General features: G+C 38.9%; 1 protein-coding gene across 5 annotated transcripts in view; it reads left to right on the top strand.

Annotated features, from left to right (window-relative positions):
• Positions 1-894: 894 nt before the first annotated feature.
• LRFN5 (leucine rich repeat and fibronectin type III domain containing 5) overlaps positions 895-25,861 on the top strand; it is a 422,713-nt gene continuing 397,746 nt past the window's right edge. For 4 of the 5 annotated variants that reach the window (XM_066343048.1, XM_066343046.1, XM_066343044.1 and 1 more), the window contains exon 1: positions 1,350-2,982. The gene's annotated coding sequence lies outside the window, so the exon portion shown is untranslated. Of the gene's footprint in view, positions 1,147-1,349; positions 2,983-25,861 lie in introns of those variants that run through there. The other variant, XM_066343045.1, reaches the window with a different exon arrangement.

Below are 25,861 nucleotides of genomic sequence, written 5' to 3'. Positions count from 1 at the left end.
CTGCAGCCCCAGAGCGACGCTTCTGCAGAACAACGTGGCAAGAGATATTGCGGGGATTCCTGTACCCGGACTGAACCCGGAGCCCTGCGGACATAGAGGGGGATCAGAAGAGAGGAAAGAGGAGAAACGAGAAGTATCACCCCTTGGGTTTCTTCCTCAAGGACGCAGCTGTGTGGGTGCCGCTTACGGGTGGGTGAGTCCGTGGGTGTGCTAGAGTTTGAGCGTGTGTAAACCGGCATATGAACGCTAAGCCGGGACAGCGCTATTGGTAGCAAAATGCGAGAGCGTCCTTGGCATGAGAACACTACACGTGGCTTCGCTAAGTGTGCAGAACCAGGAAGAGTCCCTTATTAGCCAGTTTCTCTCTACAACCCCCAACTCTTCCATGTTCTTTGGATTCAGGCTAGTGTCCGGGCCAGCCGGGAAGGGAGCTGAAAGGGGAGGTGCTCGCGAGGTGCTCTCTGTAAACGAAGACTACTTGCTGGTGAAAGGTTTCCCGGCTCCAGCAGAATGGAATGACTTGATTTCATTCGGGGTTCCTAGGAGGAAGCCCTTTCCTGGCTGGAAAAAGTGAGGTAGAATCGTGGAGAAAAGCTCTTAAATTTCGGCGGAGACCCCCCTCCACGTGGGACCTGATCTAGTCTCCCCCCATCCCCCTCCCTTTCCCTGATTCGCCTGTTCTCTGTCCCAGTGACCTTAGTGGTCAGGTCTGGCTTATGATTATTGGGCTTGCTTTCTGCCCTTAATAACCTAAAATGTAGCAAACTGCAGCTCTCCTAAAGTCTGAAGCTGAAATCAGTTGATTCTCAAATATAAATGTTCTTTTCAGCTTTCACCTCTAATTTATTTGTAAGCAAACCTACCACCTAATATACTACTAAGGAGACACTGGAATACCTCGGTTTCAGATCTTTCCGGCGGGTTATCACTAATGACCTTTTCCACCGCCCTTAGTCGCTAGCTGACCGGGGCATTATCCCTTTATACCATAACCGTAAGGTCAGCAAGTTTTCCATTGGAAGAGATTGAGAAGCCCCTGGAAGTTCGCCTCCATGCTCCAGGTTTTCTGCCTTCTCCCCTCCCCCTGCCTGCAACGCCCCCGCTAGCCAAGGGATTTGCAGGCGCTGCGCCGGCCCTCTACCGCAGGTAGGGGTAAATCGTTCGGAACATTCCTGCTCCAAGGGGCGAGGGTGGCGTGGCGGCCCCAGCGGGGTTCTCGGTGTGTGGGCTTCGAGGCCGCTCCCGTCACCTTGGTGAGGGCCCAGCCCACGGCCGCGCGCTCGCCACCGCCTCCATGCTGCAGCTCAGGGCACAGATCCTCGGCGCTGGGCGGTAGCTGCTGCCGGAACACGCCGCCGCAGGGAGCTGGGGACCGGAACCCAGCTCCGCGGAAGCCGCAGCCGGGAATCTGGGCTGCCATCCCTGTGCCTGGGCCACGGACTCGCTCTAGAGTCGCAGGCAGCGTTTGGGGAGCTGAGTGCATTGGCGCGCAGGGAGGCGGTGAGCGTGTGCAGAGCGGCCCGACTAAGGACTCTGTGTGTGCGCGCGCGCGAGTGTGCGTGTGTTTGCGCGTGGTTTTCCTTCTTCCCTCGAGGATCTGAAGGGTTTTGCAGCTGGCTAGTCCCTTAGGATTTTTTATTTTTTGGAGCGCTGGGCTGAGGGCAAAACCCATCCACATAATTCGTTTTGCACGGTCGGTTTATGTCAGGAGAAAAAAAGAAAAAGAACAACTGGACGGGGGTGGGGCAGACAAACGATACCTTCTGAAAATACATACTCGCAGGAGAAAGGAACAATGAAAGGTCTGGGAAGATTTTCATAACCTTCTTGCTAGCCCTTCCATTTCCCGGAAGGATTCTGGATCTTTTCTACCTTTCGAAGTCATGGCATTTGTTTTTTGTAAGCTGCTCTCCAGCTAGCGCTCTCTCTCTCTCTCTCTCTCTCTCTCTCTGTCTCTCTCTCTCTGTGTGTGTGTGTGTGTGTGTGTGTGTGTGTGTGTGTGAGTGCACGCGCGCGCGCGCCCATCTTTTATCCATCTACCCAGAAACAAACGTGTTAACTCCGCGGTCCCCCTTGGTGCCCGGGTTCTTGAAGAGGGCGGAGGACGCTCAGACCCATTTTCCCGGCTGGATTCAGAGCGACTGCCTGGCAGTGGACCCGTGTGTGGATCATTTTACCCAGAGGCTTGGAAAGCGTCAATATTAACCTGCTTTCAGGTACATCACAAGGTCAGCAGAGGGTCCTGCAGCCGACTTGCTTTTGTGCATATAAACCTTCCTGGCTTGGCAAGAAGGATATTTACGTTTTGGTCCACATCATTTGAAGACAAAAGTTCAGCCCATCGAGCTGGTTCTGGTTTCTGTACAAACAGGATTGCTTTTAAAACTGCTTAACAAAATCCCCTACTCTTCCTCAGCCCTTTCTCGGTTCTCTCTTCCCCACCAAAATGTCACCAGCTCTTGAATTACGCAGATTTGGGTTGGAGGAGAACTTGAAGAAAATGTGATCTACCGGCTATGCCAGACCACTTTCTTTGCTGCCCGTAAGTTTGGTGGGCATCCAAACTGATCCTGAGAAGGACCGGTCCCCTGTTGTTGCTCCCTCCCCGTGTTGTGCGGGGTATGCGTGTGCAAGTGTGAATGCGAGTGAGCGCGCTCCTTGGTGAGAGTGTGTCTGAGTGTGTGTGTCTGAGTGTGTGTGCGTGGCTGCCTTGTCTCTGCCCGCTCTCCGGGCGCAGAAACGCTGATTTCATGGGGCGATCGCGCGGATTCCCCACCCAGCGCGACCCGCAGGCAGCGGCGGCAGTGGCAGAAGCCGCCTCTGGGACTCCCTAGGATGCCGGTGCTGAGCTATGGCAAAGGGCAGCGAAGTGAGGAGGAAAACCAGCGTACGACTGTGAAAGCCACCTGGAGCCACCTTGCCGGGATTATACCTGCAGGCAGAAAGTCCTCCTACGACCGTCTTTTCCTCTAGAGGCACCAGGTAACAAGCAAACGACTACTCGCCTTACCCAGTTTCCTTATGATCTTGTTTCCACTGTTTTATCTGCATTGCAGGTTACTTTACTTATTAATGTTTTGAAAATCATTAAGAGCTGGGTATCCAAGGGCGTTCCATGATGTTGCAATATAAATCTCGGAAGTGGAATATAAATCTATACCTGAGCACTTAATCTAGCAGTGAGAGCTAAGGGAGTATGGATAGCTCCACCCTGACTGATGCTTTGAAAAGCATGTTAAAGCTATCTGAGAAGCCAGAGATTAAAATCTCTTATTTCCATCAGGTTATGGTTGTCATGGACCATTTGGTACCCAACCTTCCCCAGACTGTGGAGTGCAAGAGGGTGTTTGTTTCCACGCAGCATTTCAGACAGGGATGGTTTTTTGACCCTTCTCTACCTCTGGAGACAGATTGTTCTCCTTTTCCTATTGTGACTGAGCTTGCCAAATCCTTTAGTAGTTGTGAACTACACATTTGGAGACTTTAATTCCAAATGGAGTTTTTTTTGGAACTTGCTTTGCATAAAAGAGAATTCATTGTCATGGGTGTGTGTACCTCTGGATATGTGTTTAACTGGGGGTCTGCTTTTATGTAGCAAAGTAGGTCCATGAAAGAAGTCATTTGTATACCTAGAGGAGTGAGGCTAAAACCATAACCACCACCCCAACACCATCCCTAGCTGTATTGTCTCATTTGTGGAGAGAGACTTGTGTATGGTGGTTCCCTTGTTTGTCTCTGTATAATATGTATTTTTTTAAATTCTTGATTTACAAGGAGTGGGATGGATTTGTGACTGGCTAATTAACATATTGGATCTGATATGTTAAAATGGAGATTCCCAAAGCCGGCTGAGGCAAAACAAATTTAGTGAACTTCCAAAGCCTTTTACCCTTGCACCTTATGTCTCATTTATTTTTTCCATCACCACTGTGTCCCTTACAGAAAATTGCAGTACCTTCTCGAGGGCATTAGAATTAGCAAGATAGAGCAGTTCCAAAATAGTCTCATCAATGTTTTATTCCATAATGAAGGTGGTCCGAATAATTGAGCTGAGTTCTCCTTAGTCTCCTGCCTTCCAGAGCTGCCTGATGGCTGCACCCAGTGGAGGATTTGGCCAGGCCCAGCACAGGGCATCCTGTTCTAAGAGACAGTGACTGGGACTGCCAGGGTTTGTCTTTGCTGAAGCCGCTTAGAAAAAGTGTAGAGGTGCTGCCTGCCATTCCTCTTCTCTCTGCATTTCAATGGCTATCCATTTGATGGCATTTGTAGACTATAAACAGGCAACTACCTATTCTCCCTTGATGTCCTCCACTCTCTGTAGTCTGAACTCGGCTGCTGCTGCAGCTCTCACAGGCTGGTGGTGCTACAAGGCCATGTATATAGTGGGCTTGGGGGGCTGGGCTCCTCCACTGCAGCTGCCAGGCCCTCGTTGACACTTTCTTGGGGCGGGGCAGGAAAGCTCAGCGGGCCCCCTGGCATCAGGGCTGAGGTAGCCCCCCGGATATGAGGGGTATGGGGGGAAGGAGTTAAAGAGAAACACATGGAGAGTAGTGTTTTCCTATGTCTGCAACTCTCCTCCTGCTCCTCCCCACCTAGTAAATGAATAGTCAAGAACATAAAAGGAAAGCTTGCTGCAAAAATGCCTTTATATTCAAATACTGTAGGGTTTCTCAGAAAACCTGCAACTAAGTGTAGGTTTTTTCCCTACATTTCCACCTATTCATTTTTTACCCCTTGTCCCTCTTGGTCTCCTTTATTGAATCAGCGCATTTACACTCTTGTCTTGCTCTCAGTTGGAATACCAATGAAAAAGCAACTACACCACCCTTCCCATTTGCTCTGTAACTTCAGGCTCTAGGGAGAACCAGGAAAGGATATAGAGGGTAACTCAGCTTTCACAGAAGAGCAGGTCCCCACTCTCCCTTCTGAAGACTCAGAAAAGGGTACAGACTGCAAAAAAAACCCCACAAAAAAACAAACAAAAAGAAAATCTAAATATTACTGGGAATTTGGGAGAGGTTAGGTGAGGATTTTTCATTTAGTGAATTTATTGGTATTTCTCCTATCACTCAGAAAAATCCTAGACAGAAAACTGACTTGTGTATGCTAAAAATCTGAAAAGGACACCGTCTCCCACATTTCTCCCAAATATTTACAACAGAAACTCTATGATTTTTAATGTTTGTTAACAAATAAAGCATACCTTAAATAATGTTTTCCCTATCTACCTTCTTCTTTTTTTTTTTTTTTGCCTTTTCTTACTATTTAGCTTTTCGCAGGTTAGGTCTTGTCCTTGTACCCTCATCCTCAGGGGGTTAGACGACATGTCCTAACCTCAGTGACCTGCTAGCACAGAATTGCATGTATACATGTTCCTTAAAAGTAATGGGCTTGTCTGCCTCTCTTTCCTTTTCCCTTGTCTAAGAGAGACAGAGAGGTGCAAGCCAGTTGGGAGACCTGAATCCACTGTGCTTGTGAAGCTTTGTACTTAGAGTTAGCCTGGCTCACTGACAGGTTAAGCCTGTCAGGTATTGATAGGAAATTTCCCAGCAAAATCTTCCTTTCTTGTAAGCCCTCTTATGGTCACTATTACGAGGGGCAGAGTAATAATAAAGTCAGCACACACATTGGAACAGATGTGAACAGATGGGCAGGTGGAAAGAAGTTGTCACTTGACTCCGGTCCTCCAGACCATTTTTAAGGCATTTTTTCCCTTTCTTTTTTCAAAAAGAGAATGACCTTGAATGACTCCAGTCTTCTGTGATTCACACACATCTTTCCTTCTCTCAATCATGTGATGTATACACATATGGTCACACACACACCTCATTTTTGAAGTATGAGATTTCTTTGTGTGTTTGCAGAGGGGTTCACTAAGATATATCTGGAAGATATCAACGAGGGGTGATTTTTCTTTCCTTTTTTCAAGATGGGATAGCAACAGCTGTGATTACTTGAGGGAAAATTGCCCCATGCTTATCCCCTTTTCCATTATTTTTGTCTCTTCTGTCATTAAATATATTCTTAGTGTTAAAGCAGTATCTTGTTATGGCATTGTTGTTTAAATGACCATCATATGTTATATCTGCCTTTTATCTTTTCATTAATGACCATCAGTTCCCTTGGTTCCATTTAAACCAGTGTTGTTTCCTCCCGCTGCTTGAAGCACTTTTGGCTTCATAGTTTTGCTGAGTTTTCTAAGTGGTGAAATTAGGATCTCGTTTTCTGCTGATACTATTGCTGTGTTGTTATATGGGTGGGATGAGGTGCTTGCAGATAGCTAACAATGTCCCGGCTTCTACATGAAACTACTACTCATTTATTTTAAGAGATATTTACAATAAATATTGCTAATAAGCTTTTTTGAGCCAATTTTGGAGTTAAGGGAAGAAGACTATTTGAAATTTTCTTAAGGCTTAACTGTTAACTATTTCCACAGATTTTTATTTTCTCTTTACTTAGAAATGTAATATTGTGGCATTACTTTCAGAGTTTTATGTATAATGCAATATGTTCTAAGTTTTATGTATCACTGAAGTATAAAGATATAAATTTATTCTTTAAAATAACTGTGATTATGACCCCGTAGGATACATGACTAACACGGAATTTTGCTAAATCATTCCATGGACACATGCATAGCTTTGCCTTATTTAGTAAATCTAGAGACTGAGACTACTCATTTAATTTCTACAGTCCACATTTTTATTCCTGTGGCATCCTTTAATCACTGAGGACTATTTAAAACCTAAGGCAGTATAATTTGTCCATTACATGGTGTGTGCATGGTGAAATTAAGTAGTATTATAAGTATTGAAGCTATTCTGATTAGAGGTGAACCATTCTTATTATGCTTTATCAACATAAATTGTATGTAATTACAGAAACCCTAATTTTATATAAGTATTAAAAGATATAGGAATATAAGAATGTAATTCAGAGATAGTTAATACTATATTTAAGCTTTACATCATAATGTACTGATAGATGCTGTTCTGATACAGTGCTATTTACTGAGCTATGATATAATTTAATGCTAATTTTTAAGATGATTAACAAGTGGAAGAATATTATATGGAGTTACATGGTTATATAACTGCACTATCATTCTAGGATTTTACTGATACCAAGCAAACTACATGAAAAGGCTTTATTATTAATACTACAAACTATTTTTGTAAGATTTCTCAACAATTGGCTTTGATTAGTGGTTAATTTACAAACTTGGTCACACTGGGAGGAAAATACCAATTGATGAATTTGGGTCTTTCTGGAAAAAAAAAATAGATTATATAAGAAACATGTTTAATCTTAAATCTCATGCTCTTCTTTATGACAGTATGTGTGTGATTAATTGCTTTAAAAAACCTTTTAATGAAATATTGTGAAATTTGTATTATAATCCTGTGAAGAACAAATGCAGAATTGCCATTGAATAATGCGTCTATTTTAGATTTAACAAGAAAAGGCTGTAAAAAAAAGTAATAAGATATACAAAGTTATAAAATCCTATTTTCCAACACTGGGATGATTTCTTCATGCTTAGAAAAAGAATGAAAGAAAACATGAATTAGATCAGTATATACTCAAATAAAGACCAGTTTATTTTATCAGACATAGAAGCCAAAACAGTGTTGTTTCTATTACTGTATTTTCACTTTGACTTGTGCAGTTCTTTTGAGGAAATACTAAATACTAAAGAGTTTTAAAAGACACACCTCAGTTGCTCCTGGATTCCATTCCCCATGTTGATTTCTTTTTTTTTTTTTTTTTTTTTGTATTTTTCTGAAGCTGGAAACGGGGAGAGACAGTCAGACAGACTCCCGCACGCGCCCGACCAGGATCCGCCCGACCAGGATCCACCCGGCACGCCCACCAGGGGCGACGCTCTGCCCACCAGGGGGCATGCTCTGCCCCTCAGGGGCATCGCTCTGCCGCGACCAGAGCCACTCTAGCGCCTGGGGCAGAGGCCAAGGAGCCATCCCCAGCGCCCGGGCCATCTTTGCTCCAATGGAGCCTTGGCTGCAGGAGGGGAGGAGAGAGACAGAGAGGAAGGAGGGGGGGATGGAGAAGCAAATGGGCGCTTCTCCTATGTGCCCTGGCCGGGAGCCGAACCCGGGTCCCCCGCATGCCAGGCCGACGCTCTACCGCTGAGCCAACCGGCCAGGGCCCCCATGTTGATTTCTTATTTCTTATCTAAAAGTAGGTTTATCATAAGTCTTAGTAGTGTCACTTCCAAAGTTGTAGGATATTTGCATTAAAAATTTACTAGAGGAAACATATCAGCTCTGTAATGATGTGAACTAACTTTCTCTATTTTCTTTGGAAATACAATCTGTTATATTTCTCTGTAATTAACTCTTGTTATTTCTTTTTCCCATGGTATAAAATTAGGTTATGAAATGATTTATGTGAACTTGTTTTATTAGTGCTAAGGCATCTGTATAAAAACATTAATTTATATGACAAACATTGAACACAAAATTCAATAGTATGTATGCTTAATATAACAATATAATGATAGATAATGATATAATGTAATATATATAATGTTATTACAAGAGATTGTTATATCACTGATATTCACAGATATTTTAGTTTCAAAAGCCTCAATTAATAAAAATGTGCTTATCATGGCATTAACAATTTGGGGTTATTTATAGAAACTGTAGAGGATACTAGAAATGTATTGGTTGTTTGAATGTTAGGCACTTTAACAACTATGACTTATGACTAGACCTTAAGAGACTTATTTTCTTAGTAATAGGAAAGACAAAAACAAATTCATAAGCTTGAAATTGATATTTTAAATTATATTTCAATATTTTATGCTTTGTATTAGGGGAAAGAGAGGAAATTGTAACTGTGCAGATCGTAACTGAGCAGTGGTTAGAAGCACAAACTTGGGGATTTTACAAACCTGTGTCTCAGGCTTGTGTAACCTTGAGCAGTCTTACAACCTCTCTGAGCATTTGTGTCCTCAGCTCTACAATGAAGCTAATAATAGAATACACTTAGATGCTATCATCATCATCATCATCATCATCACCATCAATTATCTCATCATTAGCTATCATGAGGGTAAAGGGGGAAACTGAAGGATGTAGTAATTAGATGATTTAAAGGCCTATCCCTTGCATTGTCATAGACCCACAGGGTTCCAAGGAATGCTAAAGCCAAACCAGGTGTCACATAGTACAGTTTCTTCATACACTAAGCAGAAAATATAAAGCTGGAGATGTGACTGGGTTTAAAAAACTATAGACTGTAGGCCCTGGCCAGTTGGTTCAGTGGTAGAGCATCGGCCTTGTGTGCAGGAGTCCTGGGTTCCATTCCCTGCCAGGGCACACAGGAGAAGCACCCATCTGCTTCTCCACCCCTCCCCCTCTCCTTCCTCTCTGTCTCTCTCTTCCCCTCCCACAGCTGAGGCTCCATTGGAGCAAAGATGGCTGGGCGCTGAGGATGGCTCTGTGGCCTCTGCCTCAGGCACTAGAATGGCTCTGAATGCAACAGAGCGACCCCTCAGAGGGGCAGAGCATCGCCCCCTGGTGAGCATGCCGGGTGGATCCCGATCAGGCGCATGCAGGCGTCTGTCTGACTGCCTCCCCGTTTCCAGCTTCAGAAAAATGCAAAAAAAAAAAAAAAATTATAGACTGTAGAATCTCCGGTATACTGGAGAATGCAAGACTTACCCAAGATATTAATATTTAAATTCATTTTAATTCTTGCTTGTCTAGCATTGTGAAACTTTTGTTTTTTTCTGACATATATTAATTTTAAAATTTCCTCTAAAGCATTCCTGCCAACTGGTCATCTTGACAAAGTGTTAGTACCTTTAGTGATTCTAAAATCACTCCACCTAAAGTAGAATATTCAATTTTTTTTTTTTTTTCTTTTCATTTTTCTGAAGCTGAGAGAGACAGAGAGGAAAGCGCGGCGGAGGGGTGGAGAAGCAAATGGGCGCTTCTCCTGTGTGCCCTGGCCGGAATCGAAAATATTCAATTTTTGAATGGGAATATTATAAAATTTTTCTTTGGTGCTCAGCCAAAAATCTGGCAGGCATCCTGTGGCTTTTAATTAATTGTAATATGAAAGGAGTTACCAATGATAGTACCTCAAATATTTAAACTCAGTTACTTGAGATCCCCAACACATTACTGCTCTGCTTTTGATTAAACATATAACTCTGGACCTAACCTAGTCATCATTTCAAGCCCTTATTACCTTTTATACACATAAATATTAACTACATCATCTTTCTCATTATTTTTTTCTAGATGGACTTCAGTTTGTTTGCCTCACTTTTTTTTTTTTTTTTTTTTGCCTTGTTTTGGCTTTGTGATTTGTCAACTTGAATATGTCGGATTTCCCAGAATTCCCTTCAGAACATTTCAGGTAGATTTAAATTTTGTAACTGAGGATTTACTGGTAGATTTTGGTGCCTAGACACTGAGCCAGATATAATGAGATTGTTCTGCTATTTTGTGGTATGCTGCCTGATACCTGTGCTTCAGAAATAAGTATTTCTTGGAAATTACTGTTTTCTGTGTCTTAATTTCACAATGAGGGCCAACAGTATTAGTGATATTATACATCCCAAATGGATGCTCCTGGTGAGTTGAGGGATGCAAAATTATACTGTTATAAATTATAGTTTCACTGAAGCATGGTACCACGACCAACAAAACCTGGGATGACTAGTGTGGAGTTAAACAGGACCATTATTTCCTTGCTTTTGAAACAAAGAAAGCAGGTACATGCTGTAACTCTCCATCTGCACTCATGTCAAATATTACTATTTGATTAATTACTATTTTTCTTTTGAACCTGGACAAGCCCTTGGAGTTCTTAACATGCCTCTGGAATTCTACAATTTGTCAATCCACGTTAGGTAACAAAATTAAGAGTATTTGCTATTCTGAGTCTAGACCAGGGGTAGTCAACCTTTTTATACCTACCACCCACTTTTGTATCTCTGTTAGTAGTAAAATCTTCTAACTGCCCACTGGTTCCATAGTAGTGGTGATTTATAAAGTAGGGAAGTAACTTTACTTTATAAAATTTATAAAGCAGAGTTACAGCAAGTTAAAGCATATAATAATGATTACTTACCAAGTACTTTATGTCAGATTTTTGCTAAGTTTGGCAAAATAAATTTTTATAAAACAACTTACTATAGTTAAATCTATCTTTTTATTTATACTTTGGTTGCTCCACTACTGCCCACCATGAAAGCTGGAAAGCCCACTAATGGGCGGTATGGACCAGGTTGATTACCACTGGTCTAGACACTAGTAAAGTTGCCTGTGTAAAACAAAATTAATTTTAGACTATATAAAGAATGAAACATTTATTCGAGTGAAAGGAGCTACAGCCTAGGACACACAGATTTTCGTAACAACCTAAATTAGGAAGGCTGTCTCTTATAGCAGAAGTTCTGGCTGGGGTTCTCTATTAGGTCCATTTTATGTAAATGAGGTTTCCAAATTGTGCAGTTCTGATTGGACAGGGAAGGTCTCCATCATTGGTAGGAAGATAAAACTAGGGTTCTTATGCAGTGTTTAAGTTAGACTTTGGAAACAAGTGAAACATATTGAGGGAAGCTGAGAGTTCAGTCTGAGTTTCTCCCTGGTATACAGGAGGATCCCCTTGTTGCTAGACATTTATTATTCATGAAATCAGGGCTCTTGTTTAACCATTGGGATCCCATTTTAGTAGGTTAATGTCTTCTTCAGGTTCTCCTCCAAAGATTCTTCTCAAGATCTATACTTGAGATGCTTTCTCAATATTGCTATCATGATTTTCTCATAATGATGACATTACTTAAATCTTTTCCACTAAATATTGAAAGAAAAGTAAACATAAATTGTAATAGTGATGTTCATAATAAATATAGACATGAAATAGAACAAGGTAAGATGAGTAGATTTTATTTCATCCTGAGGTGATGGCATTACTGTCTCATGTCTCATGGGCTTTTTGATCTAGATAAGAATGACTCAAGGCCCATACCTTGAGTTCTTTAACAAATATTTCTTCAGCATTTAATGTATGCTAGGTACTCTGCTCACCATTTTTCTTTTGAGACAAAATGCCAAATGGCATAAATACCACTGTGAGGAAGCTGCAGCTGAGGGTAAAGAACAAATACTCCTTCAGAAGGGCAACCTTAGGTCTGAGTGGGTATTGATGATATTTTTATAGCTTTGACTTTTAGCTCTTAAACCTAGATGATAGTGATTTCTAGAATATTTATTCAGTTAATTTATTACTTCTATTTTTTAAAGTTTTAATTTATTGTATTAACATAGTGCTAAGTGTCTCACTCGATATAACACCCTCAACCCCCCCTCACATTGTGCCCCCCATGCCCCATGCAAAGTCTCTTTCCATTCCCTTCTCACCCCCATTGCCCCCTCTCCCTACCTTCATCCTCCCTTTTCCTCTGGGACTTGCTGCCCTGTTATCTGTATTTGTGGGTTATGTATATATGATATGGCTAATCCCTTCACCTTCTTTGATCCTGTCCCCTCTATCCCTTTTCCTCTGACAGCTGTCCCTGTGACCCTGACTCTGTTTCTGTTTTGTTCTTCAGTTTATTGTGTTCATTAGATTTCACATATAAGTAAGATCATATAATATTTGTCTTTCTCTGCCTGGCTTATGTCACTTATACTTTCTCAATTTTTTAAATTAAATTGACAATGACACTCTTAGCAGTTCTTTCAGCCTGTTCCTCCAGCCTCCATGTAAGGTTACTAATTTCTAAGAAGGGTAAAAATAAGTTGAAAACAGAAGGAAATAAGACTAAAGGTTTCTTAACCTGGTACACTTGCAGAATGAGACTTTTGGTTATCAACATTCTTCATAATCTTGAATATTATTATTTTTAGGCATTACATTTAAAATTTTTTTTTAAGTTTTACTTTTTTGTTTTTCTTTCTTTTTTCTGAAGTGAGAAAGGGGGAGACAGAGAGACAGACTCCTGCATGCGCCCTACCGGATCCACCCAGTATACCCACCAGAGGGCAGTGCTCTGCCCATCTGGGGTGTTGCTCTGTTGCAACTGGAGCCATTCCAGTACCTGAGGCAGAGGCCATGGAGCCATCCTCAGCTCCCAGGCCAACATTGCTCCAATGGAGCCTTGGCTGCAGGAGAGGAAGAGAGAGATAGAGAGGAAGGAGAGGGGGAAGGGTGGAGAAGCATATGGGTGCTTCTCCTGTGTACCCTGGCCAGGAATTGAACCCGGGACTTCCGCACGCCAGGCAGATGCTCTACCACTGAGCCAGCTGGCCAGGGGTATAAGTTTTACTTTTAGTGTAACTACTACATTATTAAAATTGACACTAATTGGCCCTGGTCTGTTTGCTCAGTGGTGGAGCATCAGCCCAGCATGTGGATGTCCAGGATTCCATTCCTGGTCAGGGTACACAAGGGAAGTGACCATCTGCTTCTCTAGCCCTCCCACTACCCCTTCTCTCTCTCTCTCTCTCTCTCTCTCTCTCTCTTTTCCTCTCCCACAGCCATGGATTGATTGGTTTGAGTGCATCGGCCCAAGCACTGAGGATGGCTTCATACAACCTCTACTTCAGGTGCTAAAAATAACTTGGTAGTGAGCGTGACCCCAGATGGATAGAGCATTGAGCCGAGAGTGGATGCCAGTCAGGGCCCATGCGAGAGTCTATCTCCCCTGCTCTCACTTGGAAAAGAAAGAAAAAAATAGCACTAATTTAACTAATTTTAAATATAGTTATCCTTCTCTTAATGATTTTGGATCTTCATTGAATATGTTAGGTATTGCAAAATGCTCTTAGGAACCAGTCCATGTCATGTGTTATTTTTTTAAACATTTTAAAAAAGATTTTATTTATTGATTTCAGAGAGAAACAGTGAGAGAGAAAGGGGTAGGAAGAGGATCAGGAAGCATCAACTTGTAGGAGTTGCTTCTTGGATGTGCCTTGACCGAGCAAACCCCCCATTGTTTCAAACTGGCAACCTCAGCATTCCAGGTCAATGCTTTGTTTACTATGCCACCACAAGTCAGGCAGCCATGACATGTTGAAGGCAGTTTTTATTGAAATTGTCCCAACTTCTTTTTTTTCCCCCTTTTTATCTTCTATGTATGATTTTCTTCGATTTATTCTTTTTCTCTTATAGCTAACTTTTTTTTAATTGGGCCTATCTTTCTTTTTAACTCAGTGATAGGAGCTTATTTAAAAAATAACAAGGTTTTTAGATATTTTTGGAAAGTAAGAGTCCAAGGATGAATAAAATTCTAGAGACCTCCTCCACTGAGAAAAGCACATAAGTTTTTCTCTAAGTGCTTTATGTGGAAAGCGTGGAAGGTGCTGATACGTGTACCTTGAATGATATGTAACAAGTGATGGGCTGCTGTGGCAGTGTCTTCGTCACTTTCGGAGAATGTGCTCTGTGCTAGGCAGGCGCTGTGGCTTTCCCTTTCCTCTAGTCTGTGGAGTGACCGTGGAGTTTAGGCATGATTATACACATTTTTAGAAGAGTAAATTGGGGCTAAGGGCAGTTAATTTATTTGTCCATGATTATATGACTAATAGATGGTAGGACTAGATTTTAAATCCAAATTCTTCTGATTCTAAAAAATGCTCTATGTGGTTACTTTTCTTACCCCTTATAGGTGGTTTGTGTGTGTGTGTATTTTGCTGATTATTACCTTAATGCATTTTAACCACTCTCAAGGCCGAGGGCTATCCACTGAATTAGTACCTCGTTCTTAATTTCTTTACTCTTAATGGTAGTTCACGAATTGCCTATTTTATATTTGAAAGTTTATGAAGGACTTTGTGGTTAACCATTAGAGGATTCTGGGTTGGGTGATTTGCTCTAGTTACCAGTTCTCATATCAATCAGTTTGCAAGCCATTGTAAACTGACTGATATGTCATAATTAATAAATATATGTTCCCTTGAGCACCTTTCCTAGTACAGAGGGATCAGAGAGTTTTTTAAATGTTAAGATTGTATGGAACTTGGAGTGTACACTGTTTATCATTAAAACATTTACATTTGCCTAATTGTGCTCTACGTTCCACTCGAGTTTTAGCGCCTTTGCCATGTGGTTTGTGTAGGCTGATGTTTCAGTCCTTAATGAGGGCTTTTGGCTTTACTCCTCCTCCACCACATCCCAGTTACTTCTCCCCTTTGAGACAAGGCCAGAAAAAAGTCAAATAACAAACACATTTCATCACCTTTATTTCAGAATTCTATGCTGTTATTTTAATATACAGTGGTCAGACAGCTGAAATCTGATGGTTAATTCTAGAATTCTAGGAATATCTTTGACAGAACAGATCATTTCTATATTAATTCATGTGGTTACTTTCTTACATCCTTTAGAAAATTCAAAATGGCAACAAATTCACTGCATGTCTTTCCATCAAGACTAATATATCTGTTTCCCTTCTCCTGGACTCTGCACTGGCTTTCTACTTGCTTTGAACATTAGGAATGGCAGAAGTAATAAGGTATAATTTTCAAGCTGAACCCTCCAGAGACTCTGTATTCTTCACTCTTGTCTTCTTGGAAGAATGTTAACATCATGTGAATAAGATGGTTTCGCTGCTGGAACAGTGACCCAACTGACAGCCTTGACCGACAGAGAGACATGTAAATTTAAGCTATACCATTCAGACTACAATTGAGCTTTCAGTAGTTATATGTAGTCACATGAGTGACCCCAGGTGAAACCAGCAGAAGAACCAGCTCAAGTAAATGACCCACAAATCATGAAATAAAATGGTTGTTACTTTAAGCCATTAATTGATAAGGTAGGAATGAATAACTGAGACATCTCTCTTAAGTAATGAGACATAGCCACTCACCTTGCCTATTTTGGAAGATACAGCTCTGACTCCCTATTTTGGGGGCTTTCATCAAGGATATGTTAAATACTTATAATATTCAGGCATGCTGCCTGTCTGTCATGGGTAAATTGATTTTCTTGAGGAAGAATATATTATTTTCATAAACCTTTGGGGATTTTTACTGATACCTCAGATGCTCCCAATTTCCACAAAATATTTTTTTCTAACATGATGAGTGTTATTTTGATTTGCTTGATTTCTTCTTTACCCCCTTATTACGGCATTAGAGAAGCCTCCCTAAAAGGTTTATTCTCTTATGCAAACAATAATGCTATTCACCTAACGCCTAAGGAAGAATTTGTGTTTGTGTCTCCAAATTGCATATGGGTTTGTTTTAGTTCAGTGACATTTTGTTATTTTTTCAAGACTTCATTTTAAGATTATGTATCAGTGGTTCATATGTACTATTCATTTCTTTGGTAAATTAAATCTAGATTGCACAATTACTTGGTTCTGGGACATCATACACATTTTATTTCATAATGTTCTCATTTATGTATCAAATTACCGGAATTTGGCATACTGTTACAGGTGTAATAAGGTAGAGGATGTAAGCCATGGAATACTACAATTACAATGGCTTTCTAAGCTTCTCAATACTATTGATTTACAAAAATGCATAATAACAAAATAAATACTATCAAATTTAGTGTTTCTACTTTTAGTAAAAAAATACATTTCTGAGGGAGTGTGTGGGAATTCATAATTACATTTACCTAAATATTTTTTACAAAGGTATTTTGTTATGGACTTAAATCTCCCTGAAATATAAAAAAATGAAATATTCTATCTATATTTTTTTCTGGTTTCTTGTAATGGGAATTTAGAGTTTAATATAAGTAATGTTTATAGTACTAATCATTTGGAATTTTTACTGGTGAATTCTTTTTTTTTCTAGTAGTGAATTCTAAAATAATCAAGTACATATTTCATCCATTGCATGCTGTAATATATATTAAAATATACTTTCTTATTATGGTATGTATCAACTTTGTCATCTGAAAAATGGGACTAATGTTGTTGTCTCAATGGCCTTATATTTTTTTAAACAGAAAATTAAAGTATTTATCTAAGTACCTATCTGGCTATATGACTGCAGCATGTCTTGTTTTATTAATATCAAAATAAATGGATGAATCAGTTTGCATAATTAATGACCAAATTTTTCCAATGAATATGGGGAAATAATTTTTTCAATTTTAGGTGATATCCACAGCATTATAATTGAAAACATGGAATGAATAATTGTCTCTAAAGTATCTATGTCAAAGGAAGAAAGCTGATTCAAGGGCAATTTTAAAGTAAATTAGGGAATTTCAGTGAAATCATGCCTTGTACAAAATGTACACTCAGGAGGTGTTGTTTGAGTACTGATATGTAAATTCATTAATAAATACAGTTTATTGGTTTTGAAATGGGGTTATACAGCACTTCAATCAATGTGTATAAGTAATAGCCTAACCAGTGGTGATGCAGTGCACACAGTATTAACCTGAGCTTAGGCCCCCATTTCAAAACTCGGAGGTCGCTGGCTTAAGCCCAAAGTCACTGGCTTAAGTACAAAGATAACTGGTTTGAACAAGGGGTCATCGGCTCTGTTTGAGCCCCTGGTCAAGGCACATAGGACAAACAATCAATGAACAACTGAAGTGAAGCAACTACAAATTGATGCTTCTCATCTCTCTCACTCTAAAAAACAAAACAACAAACACACACAACAAAAAAACCATCTTTATAAGTAATAGAAAGAAACCAGTTTCATTTTCTATATTTACTTTCTATATATTGGTGTTTGCATTATTATTTTAATATTTAAAAACTTGCTGATTTATGGAAAAAAATAATATATATTCTTTCTAAGAATATATATTGGAAGACAATGTAATGTTTTAACATCATTTTGAATATTATCCCTATCATGTCTGTCCACATATTGGGAATAGAAAATATCAACTTTTTAAAACTGATTCAAAGCACATAATACAAAATTGTCCTAGAAAGAGTACTAGATTTTGTAGGATTCAGCACTTCTTGGATGGATCCATGTGAGTGAGCTGAGTGTAAATGGAGTTGATATTCATTCTTGCCGAATTGGTGCTATCAATAACCATTTAAATCAACAGTTCAAATGCTATGGAGATGTTTACTTGAAACCTATGTACTCTTATTGATCAATGTCACCCCATTAAATTTAATTTTCTAAATATATATATATTTACAGAGAAAGAGAGAGTCAGAGAAAGGGATAGATAGGGACAGACAGACAGGAACAGAGAGAGATGAGAAGCATCAATTATCAGTTTTTTATTGCGACATCTTAGTTGTTCATTGATTGCTTTCTCATATGTGTCTTGATCGTGGGCCTTCAGCAGACCAAGTAACCCCTTGCTCAAGCCAGTGACCTTGGGTCCAAGCTGGTGAGCTTTTTGCTCAAGCCAGATGAGCCTGCACTCAAGCTGGCGACCTCGGGGGTCTCGAACCTGGGTCCTCTGTGTTCCAGTCCAACACTTTATCCACTGTGCCACCACCTGGTCAGGCTAAATAAAATTTAAAAAAATAAAAGTATGATTTACATTGTATGTTGAAATCATATATTGAATATACAGTAGCCCATGGTGGAGCAGAAACTTGCAGTTGAATAAAGTTTAAAAGAATGAGACAAATGGAGTGATGTGGTTATTCTCAGCTTGTTAGAGTTCAGCTTGTATAATCAGAATTCTATAACATAGGATTTTTGTTTTCAACACCTTCAGTTAAGGTTCGAACCGGGTTGTGTCACTTAGGACCCAATTATCTGTAAGTGGAAAACTTTGCTCAAATTAGCTCAAGCAAAAGGAATTTCTTGGTTCAAACAACAGTTGTCTTTAAGTATAGCTTAATTCAGGATTGAAATAATGGAATAACTGGGGTCCAATTTTCAGCTCTATAGCTCTCTGTTAGTTTCTTTTCTCATATTTGGGAGGGTGGATCACAATGGCTTCTAATGATCACACAACCTAAGCCAAAGATAGAGGGAGAAAGACATAGACAGAAAGGGCAGGAGGAAAGAAGAGGGTGCGGAAAGGCAGGACTTTCTTTTAACTGGTTCTTTTCAGTCTTAATTGTGTGATTTGTTGTCTGTTAACATCTCCAAACTTGGAACTTGGTTAGAAGTCAAATAACTTTGATTTATTTACTTCTTCCTTTATCCTATTGTTTTTCCATCCTTCCAACCCTCCTTTCTTTTTTTTTTTTTTTCTCTTCAGAATAATTTTCCACAAAGAGCCACTCTTCTATTCTCATGTGAAATTTAAAAACCTATACAACTTAAGGGAAATTTTAATATTTTTTCTTTGATAATGAGTGTTTCCTGCTGTAGGGAGGGAAAAATAATTTTACCTCTACTTTCTAGGTTCTTGGCTGAGACACCCTCTACATAATGAAATAACAGATTACCAAGAAAAAAAACAAACAAACAGAAGCTTAATAATTTGTGTATCTTCTGTATACATATAAGATACCCAAGAAAACTGAGTAATTCCTCAAAGTGGTCCAAAGCATCACATTAAATACCATCTCCTGGTATAGAGAGGAAGACACACCCTTATAAATGAAGATTTTACTTACAAATATAAATATTTTTTACAAGAGGATAACTTAGTTTTTAGGAAGGAGCTTTTCCTATGTCTGTTATTTCTTAAAAATAGCCTAAAGTAATTTTTATGGTAAAGAGGCTTATTTTGGGGTAGTAAATTCTGTTCCTCTTTGCTTCTTTTTCCCCCTCCCCCTCCTGCCTTTCCCTTATTTAAGATTTCTTAAGCAAATTAAAAGCTTCTAGTTTTAGTCTCACCATAAAATATTAATATTTGAAATGAGTATGTCTTCTAGAATTTAGCTACAGTGAAAACTGTATCTATCATAGGTCAACAATCCTACCATTGTTGACCTTAAACAAATAGATAACCAGATATTTGTCTAGGAAAATGAGTATCTTCAAGAAGAATAAAGAATTGCAATTTTGCAATTCAGGACATTCGGTCTAATGGCTGGCCACCTGGTAGAGAATAAAGGAGAGGGATATTGTTTTATAAAAGAGGGGAGTACTTCAGAGTCCTTTGGGAGGAAAGTAAGAGTTGGATGCACAGTGGCTCCTTCTTTCCCTCCCTCCCTCCCTCCTTCCCTCCTTCCCTCTTTTCTTTCTTTCTTTCTTTCTTTCTTTCTTTCTTTCTTTCTTTCTTTCTTTCTTTCTTTCTTTCTTTCTTTCTTTCTCTCTCTCTCTCTCTCTCTCTTTATTTCTTTCTTTCTTTATTTCTTCTTTCTTTCTTTCTTTCTTTCTTTCTTTCATTCTTTCTTTCTTTCTTCTTTCTTTCTTTCTTTCTTTCTTTCTTTCTTTCTTTCTTTCTTTCTTTCTTTCTTTCTTTCTTTCTTTCTTTCTTTCTTTCTTCTTTCTTTCTTTCTTTCCACAGAGACAGTGAGAGAGTCAGAGAGAGGGAAAGCTAGAGACAGACAAGAAAGGAGACAGATGAGAAGCATCAATTCTTCATTGAGGTTTCTTCATTGTTCAATGACTGCTTTCTCATATGTGCCTTGACTGGGGGGGGGGGGCGGCTACAGCAGAGCAAGTGATCCCTTGCTCAAGCCAGCAACCTTGGGTTCAAGCCACTTCAGCTTCAAGACAGCAACCTTTGAACTCAAGCCAGCAACCATGAGGTCATGTCTATGATCCCATGCTCAAGCCAGAGACCTTGCACTCAAGCTGGTGAACATATGCTCAAGCCAGATAAGCCTGTGCTCAAGCCCGTGACCTCAGGGTTTAGAATTTAGATTCTCCACCTCCCAGTTTGGCACTCTATCCACTGCGCTACAGCCTGGGCTGAGTGGTTGCCAGACAAGGGGATGTCATTATTCTTCCTGGTAGAGTAATGGTACAAAAATATCTTCCTATTGGATATAGAGAGTACAGTATAGTCACTTTCCTTTAGGATAAGTGTTAGTGTGTGAGAAGCCCTCTCACTCCAATTTAAATGACATTTCTCTTTATTAATCTTCACACTGTAAGAGAACAATAAGGGGTTTATACAGAGAGCCATGTCTCATTCTATTGTGCTTTATTTTGTGCACATTATTAACACTGTGCTTTTTGCAAATTGAAAGCGAGACCCTCTACCAGCAGAGGTCATGACTTGCTGAAGATTTAGATGATGGTTAGCATTTTTCAGCAATAAAACATTTTTTAAATTAAGGTATGTATTTTTTTTAGACAATGCAATTGCACACTTAATAAAATACAATATAAGCATTTATAAACATAACTTTTTTATAAACTGGAAATCCAAAAATATCATGTGGCTCCCTTTGTTGCCATATTCACTTTATTGCTGTGCTCTGGAACTGAACCTGCAGTTCCTCTGAGGTCTGCCTGTGTGTGTGTGTGTGTGTGTGTGTATGTTTGTGTCTGTGTGGGTGTGGGTGTACACACATATAAGCATTCATACACATATACATACACATCTACATAGGCTTATTTGTTTTATCAGATTCAAAATAATAATATACAGGCTATATTCTACTATTTGCAATTATACTTTAAATAATATCTGTGATAAATTTTAATCTAAATGGTTGTAGATAATAACCATCTATTCATTTGGGAATAAAATTAAGTAAAATTATAAAAGATAAAAGATAATGACTGAATGTAAATATAATTTTTTAAAAGTCTCAGCTTTCTTATTTTTGTGCAACAGAGATTAACTATATGCCAGAATAATTGTACTTTTTGCTTTTTTAAAAATATTGTTATTGATCTTCTGAAATACAACATTCCCCATTATGATTTCTCCATTTCTTGAAGTCGTACTTATTTTTTTTACAGGAATAGGCTAAAATTTTTTTTTTGTATTTTCTGAAGTTGGAAACGGGGAGGCAGTCAGACAGACTCCCGCATGCGCCCGACCAGGATCCACCTGGCATGCCCACCAGGGGGCGATGCTCTGCCCATCTAGGCGTTGTTCTGTTGCAACCAGAGCTATTCTAGCACCTGAGGCAGAGGCCATGGAGCCATTCTCAGCGCCTGGGCCAACTTTGCTCCAGTGGAGCCTTGGCTGCAGGAGGGGAAGAGAGAAACAGAGAGGAAGGAGAGGGGGAGGGGTGGAGAAGCAGATGGGCACTTCTCCTGTGTGCCTTGGCCAGGAATCGAACCTGGGACTCCTGCACGCCAGGCCAATGCTCTACCACTGAGCAACTGGCCAGGGCCTAAGTTAATTTTTTTTAATTAACTTCCTATCTAATTTTCTGCTGGAGTATGATTTTACTATTACAAGTGATAGAAATGAACTCAGTTTTAACTGGGATTAGCCATCATTTTGTATTGATTCCAGGAGAAGGAAAGAAGCAATAGACCCTGTAAAGGGGTGAGCTGGGACATGCTGAGAGCCTCTGCCTTTCAGCACAGGGTCAGATCAGCAGCATTCCACCCCTGCAGGCTCATTGCTGTTCCCTCAGGACCACAGCATTCCTACAGTCATTAAAGAAACTTTCATTTGACAAGTAAAACAACTAAAATTATCACCTGTGGGATTTTGAAGAATTTCTGTGTTTGAGTTCCTATTCAGTGGAACATCAGAAAAGTAATCAAACATGTCTGTGTTTTGTAGGGAATGTCATAATGCAGTTACTTGTGCATGCAACCTATATTCAATTTTATATGAACAATTTTCAGTGTCTGTTATAAAGCTGATGAGGAAATTTAAAGAAATGATCTAGCCCTGACTCTCTAGCCTTAATTGATCACTGTAGGCAATATCTACTCATATTTCCATTATATTTTAATTGTCTTGAAAAGGCTTCTTAAGATATGTATGTATAAAAGATGGATATTATTTTTAATATTTTTGGTTGATTGACTTTAGATTGAGGAGGGGAGAGGGAGAGAAAGAGAGACAGAGACATCGATACGATTTTGTTCCATGTTATACATTCATTGATTAACTCTCTTAAGTGTCCTGACCGGGGATCAAACCAGCAATCTTGGTGTATCAGACAATGCTCTATCCAACTAAGCTACCTGGCCAAGGCTATTTACCTTTATTTTAGCTTACTTCAATATAGTGAAGATGGAAACTTCCTTTATAGTTAATTTTTGATCAAAGTACTCTAAAATTTACTAACAAATTTTGATGAAATTACAATTCTGTTTTTTTTTTTCCCATTGGGAGAAAGTTGGTGGCCTCTGAAGAAAATAAAGCAGTGTGGTGAGGTAATGATCCTATTTCTCTTGTGTGATATAACTAGTTTAATCAATTATGTAAGCAAATATAAATTGTTGAATTACCAAGAAAGAAATATTTTCTGGCCACCACATATATTTTGATGTCAAATATTTTGAGCTTCAGCTATACAGAGTTTGAAATAACTGTCTGTTACTTCACTATGTGTAACACAGTATCCATATATTTTACTATCTGAGAGTATTTTAGAGTATTTAATCTCTTACATATAGTCAAAGGCATTGAACTTTTAGTTAGTTAGCATGGAGTAAAATTTTAATGACTGGTTAGTTTTCCTGCAGTTAGTCCTCTTGTGAAAGTATGATTGCTATTATTTAATGAAAATCAATAACAGGTTGTTTGTAATTGTGAACAAGGAAGATATGCTTATAATGTAATATCATATTATTTGCAAATTCTTTGAATGATTCTGCAGAAAGCAAAAACATTGAACTGGAAGGTTATCAGCAAAAATGGAATATATTAAGGGATATTAAAAGAGGACTCTTCCTGTTTGTTTTAATTTGAATGGAGCACTCATTTTATGAGTCCACCCAAAATCTGCAAAGTTCTGTAAAGACTCACTTTTAATTGAAGTAACCCTATGATTTTTGAAGTGTAACCAATGGCAGACAAAAGTGGCATTTTGATTAAGCCATGGTTTTATTCTGAAATATTGTTACTCTGTATTAATGCTGGGAACCTTAATTGGAGTGAGTCTTATTAAAGAAACAACAACAAAGCAAAAACAAAGACAACTTAATCATGGTACCTTTTTATGTCAGTTCTCTTACAGTTCACACACACACATTCTTTTTTCCTTCTGTTTAAATCAATAAAGAATGCCCCTCCTGATTCTTACTGTTTTGTCTTAGTTCTAAAAAAAAAAATGACTAATTACTGATAAAATATTACAAGTCAATCAGTTGCCAGTTTTTTTTCCTTTTCTTTTTTCTATATTTTTCTGAAGTGAGAAGTGGGGATGCAGAGAGACAGGCTCCGGGATGTGCAGTACTGGGATCCACCCGGCATGCCCACCAGGGGGTGATGCTCTGCCCATCTGGGGCTTTTGCTCCATTGCAACCAGAACCATTCTAGCGCCTGAGGTGGAGGGCATGGAGCCATTCTCAGTGCCTGGGCCAACTTTGCTCCAATGGAGCCTTGGCTGCTGGAGGGGAAGAGAGAGACAGAGAAGAAGGAGAGGGGAAAGGGTGGAGAAGCAGATGGTCGCTTCTCCTGTGTGCCCTGACTGGGAATGGAACCTGGGACTTCCACATGCATGGCAGATGCTCTACCCCTGAGCCAACCGGCCAGGGTTCAATTTTCTTTTTAATGAAGTAATCCTAAGGTTATACTTATTACAAGTGTTTTCACTCATATTTTTAAGACATAGATTGCTTTATTATTTTCATAATAATTAAATGTTGGATAAAGATATGTTAGTAAACCATAGAATATAATAAAATTACAGAGTGCTTTTTTTTATATAGTACTTTGTATTATACTCCAACATGATAAAAGTTGGTAGAATCAAGGAATGGCTTTGAAATTTATCTTATAGTAAACAGATTAAATGTATATTTCAAGAAAGTTTATTGCAGTATGATTTGTAATAGCAAAAACATTTTACAAAACATGTAAGCAAAATATTCATTGATGGTGAGCAGGTTTCTTAACAGAATATTGTGTAGTCTTTATATAAATGAAATAGATCTATTTTTGATAATAAAAAGCAGTCTAAAATATATAGTTGTATAAGAATGGACATTATGATATCTGTAATGTTATATTTTTGTAAAAAATACATATTCATGTGCAGATACTCATAAACACACATGTGAATTAATATTCTTTGGAAGGATGCACACACAAAATAGTAGATGGTAGTTTTCTTTTGATGGAAGGGTCAAATGATTTTAAATTTTATTCATTTATAAAATTTGAAATTTTCTAGCTTCAACACATAGCAATTTATAATAATAAAAGGTTAAATATAAGGTTTGAATAGCCATTATAATGATAGATCAAATAAAATTAAAAATGAATATTTCTAAATGATGGCAGGTTATTATATGCTACGGGTACACTACTAAATGTTTATACATCAATAGAAATATCAATTATATTTACAGATTTACTTTCTATAAGTGCATTGCTGGAATTTAGCAACCAGGCTTATCTAGAATGTTATTTACATTGAATAAAACAAGCTATATATATGACTCCTACTGAGGATTTTAGTAACAGTGTAAAATGCCAAAATTCATAGCTCAGTTGTTTGGGAGTTTCTGCTCTGCTTTATATTGCTTTCTTTTTTGGGGGAAAGTATTTTTAAAACTTAAACTTTCAATTTAATCTAAAAGAATAGGAAACTTTGACTTCTATGATAAAGGGTGTTTCATTTTGGGCTCTATAACTCTGTAGCTTCCTTGTTCTGGCAATAACGTTGGGAAGAAGAAAATATTCATCTATTCTCTCTCATAGTTCTCTGGCTTCTCTAATAGTTAAATTGACATGACATAGATTAAAAGGAGAAAATAACTAAGTTTATTATATATGTAATATAGGGGCTCTGAAAGAATATGAAACCCAGGTACAAATTAGCCAGTTGAAACTTATGTTCCATCTTGAGGGAATTCAAAGGACAGGAGAGCAATTCACAAGAAATGAAAACAGTTAACGTTTAGTAAGCAAATATTTGTTGAGCGATCTTGAA

This window comes from Saccopteryx leptura, chromosome 6 (genome assembly GCF_036850995.1).
Source record: "Saccopteryx leptura isolate mSacLep1 chromosome 6, mSacLep1_pri_phased_curated, whole genome shotgun sequence".
Lineage (NCBI taxonomy): Eukaryota > Metazoa > Chordata > Mammalia > Chiroptera > Emballonuridae > Saccopteryx > Saccopteryx leptura.
Note: the sequence above shows the minus strand (reverse complement) of the source record. Positions and strands in the feature narration are given on the sequence as shown.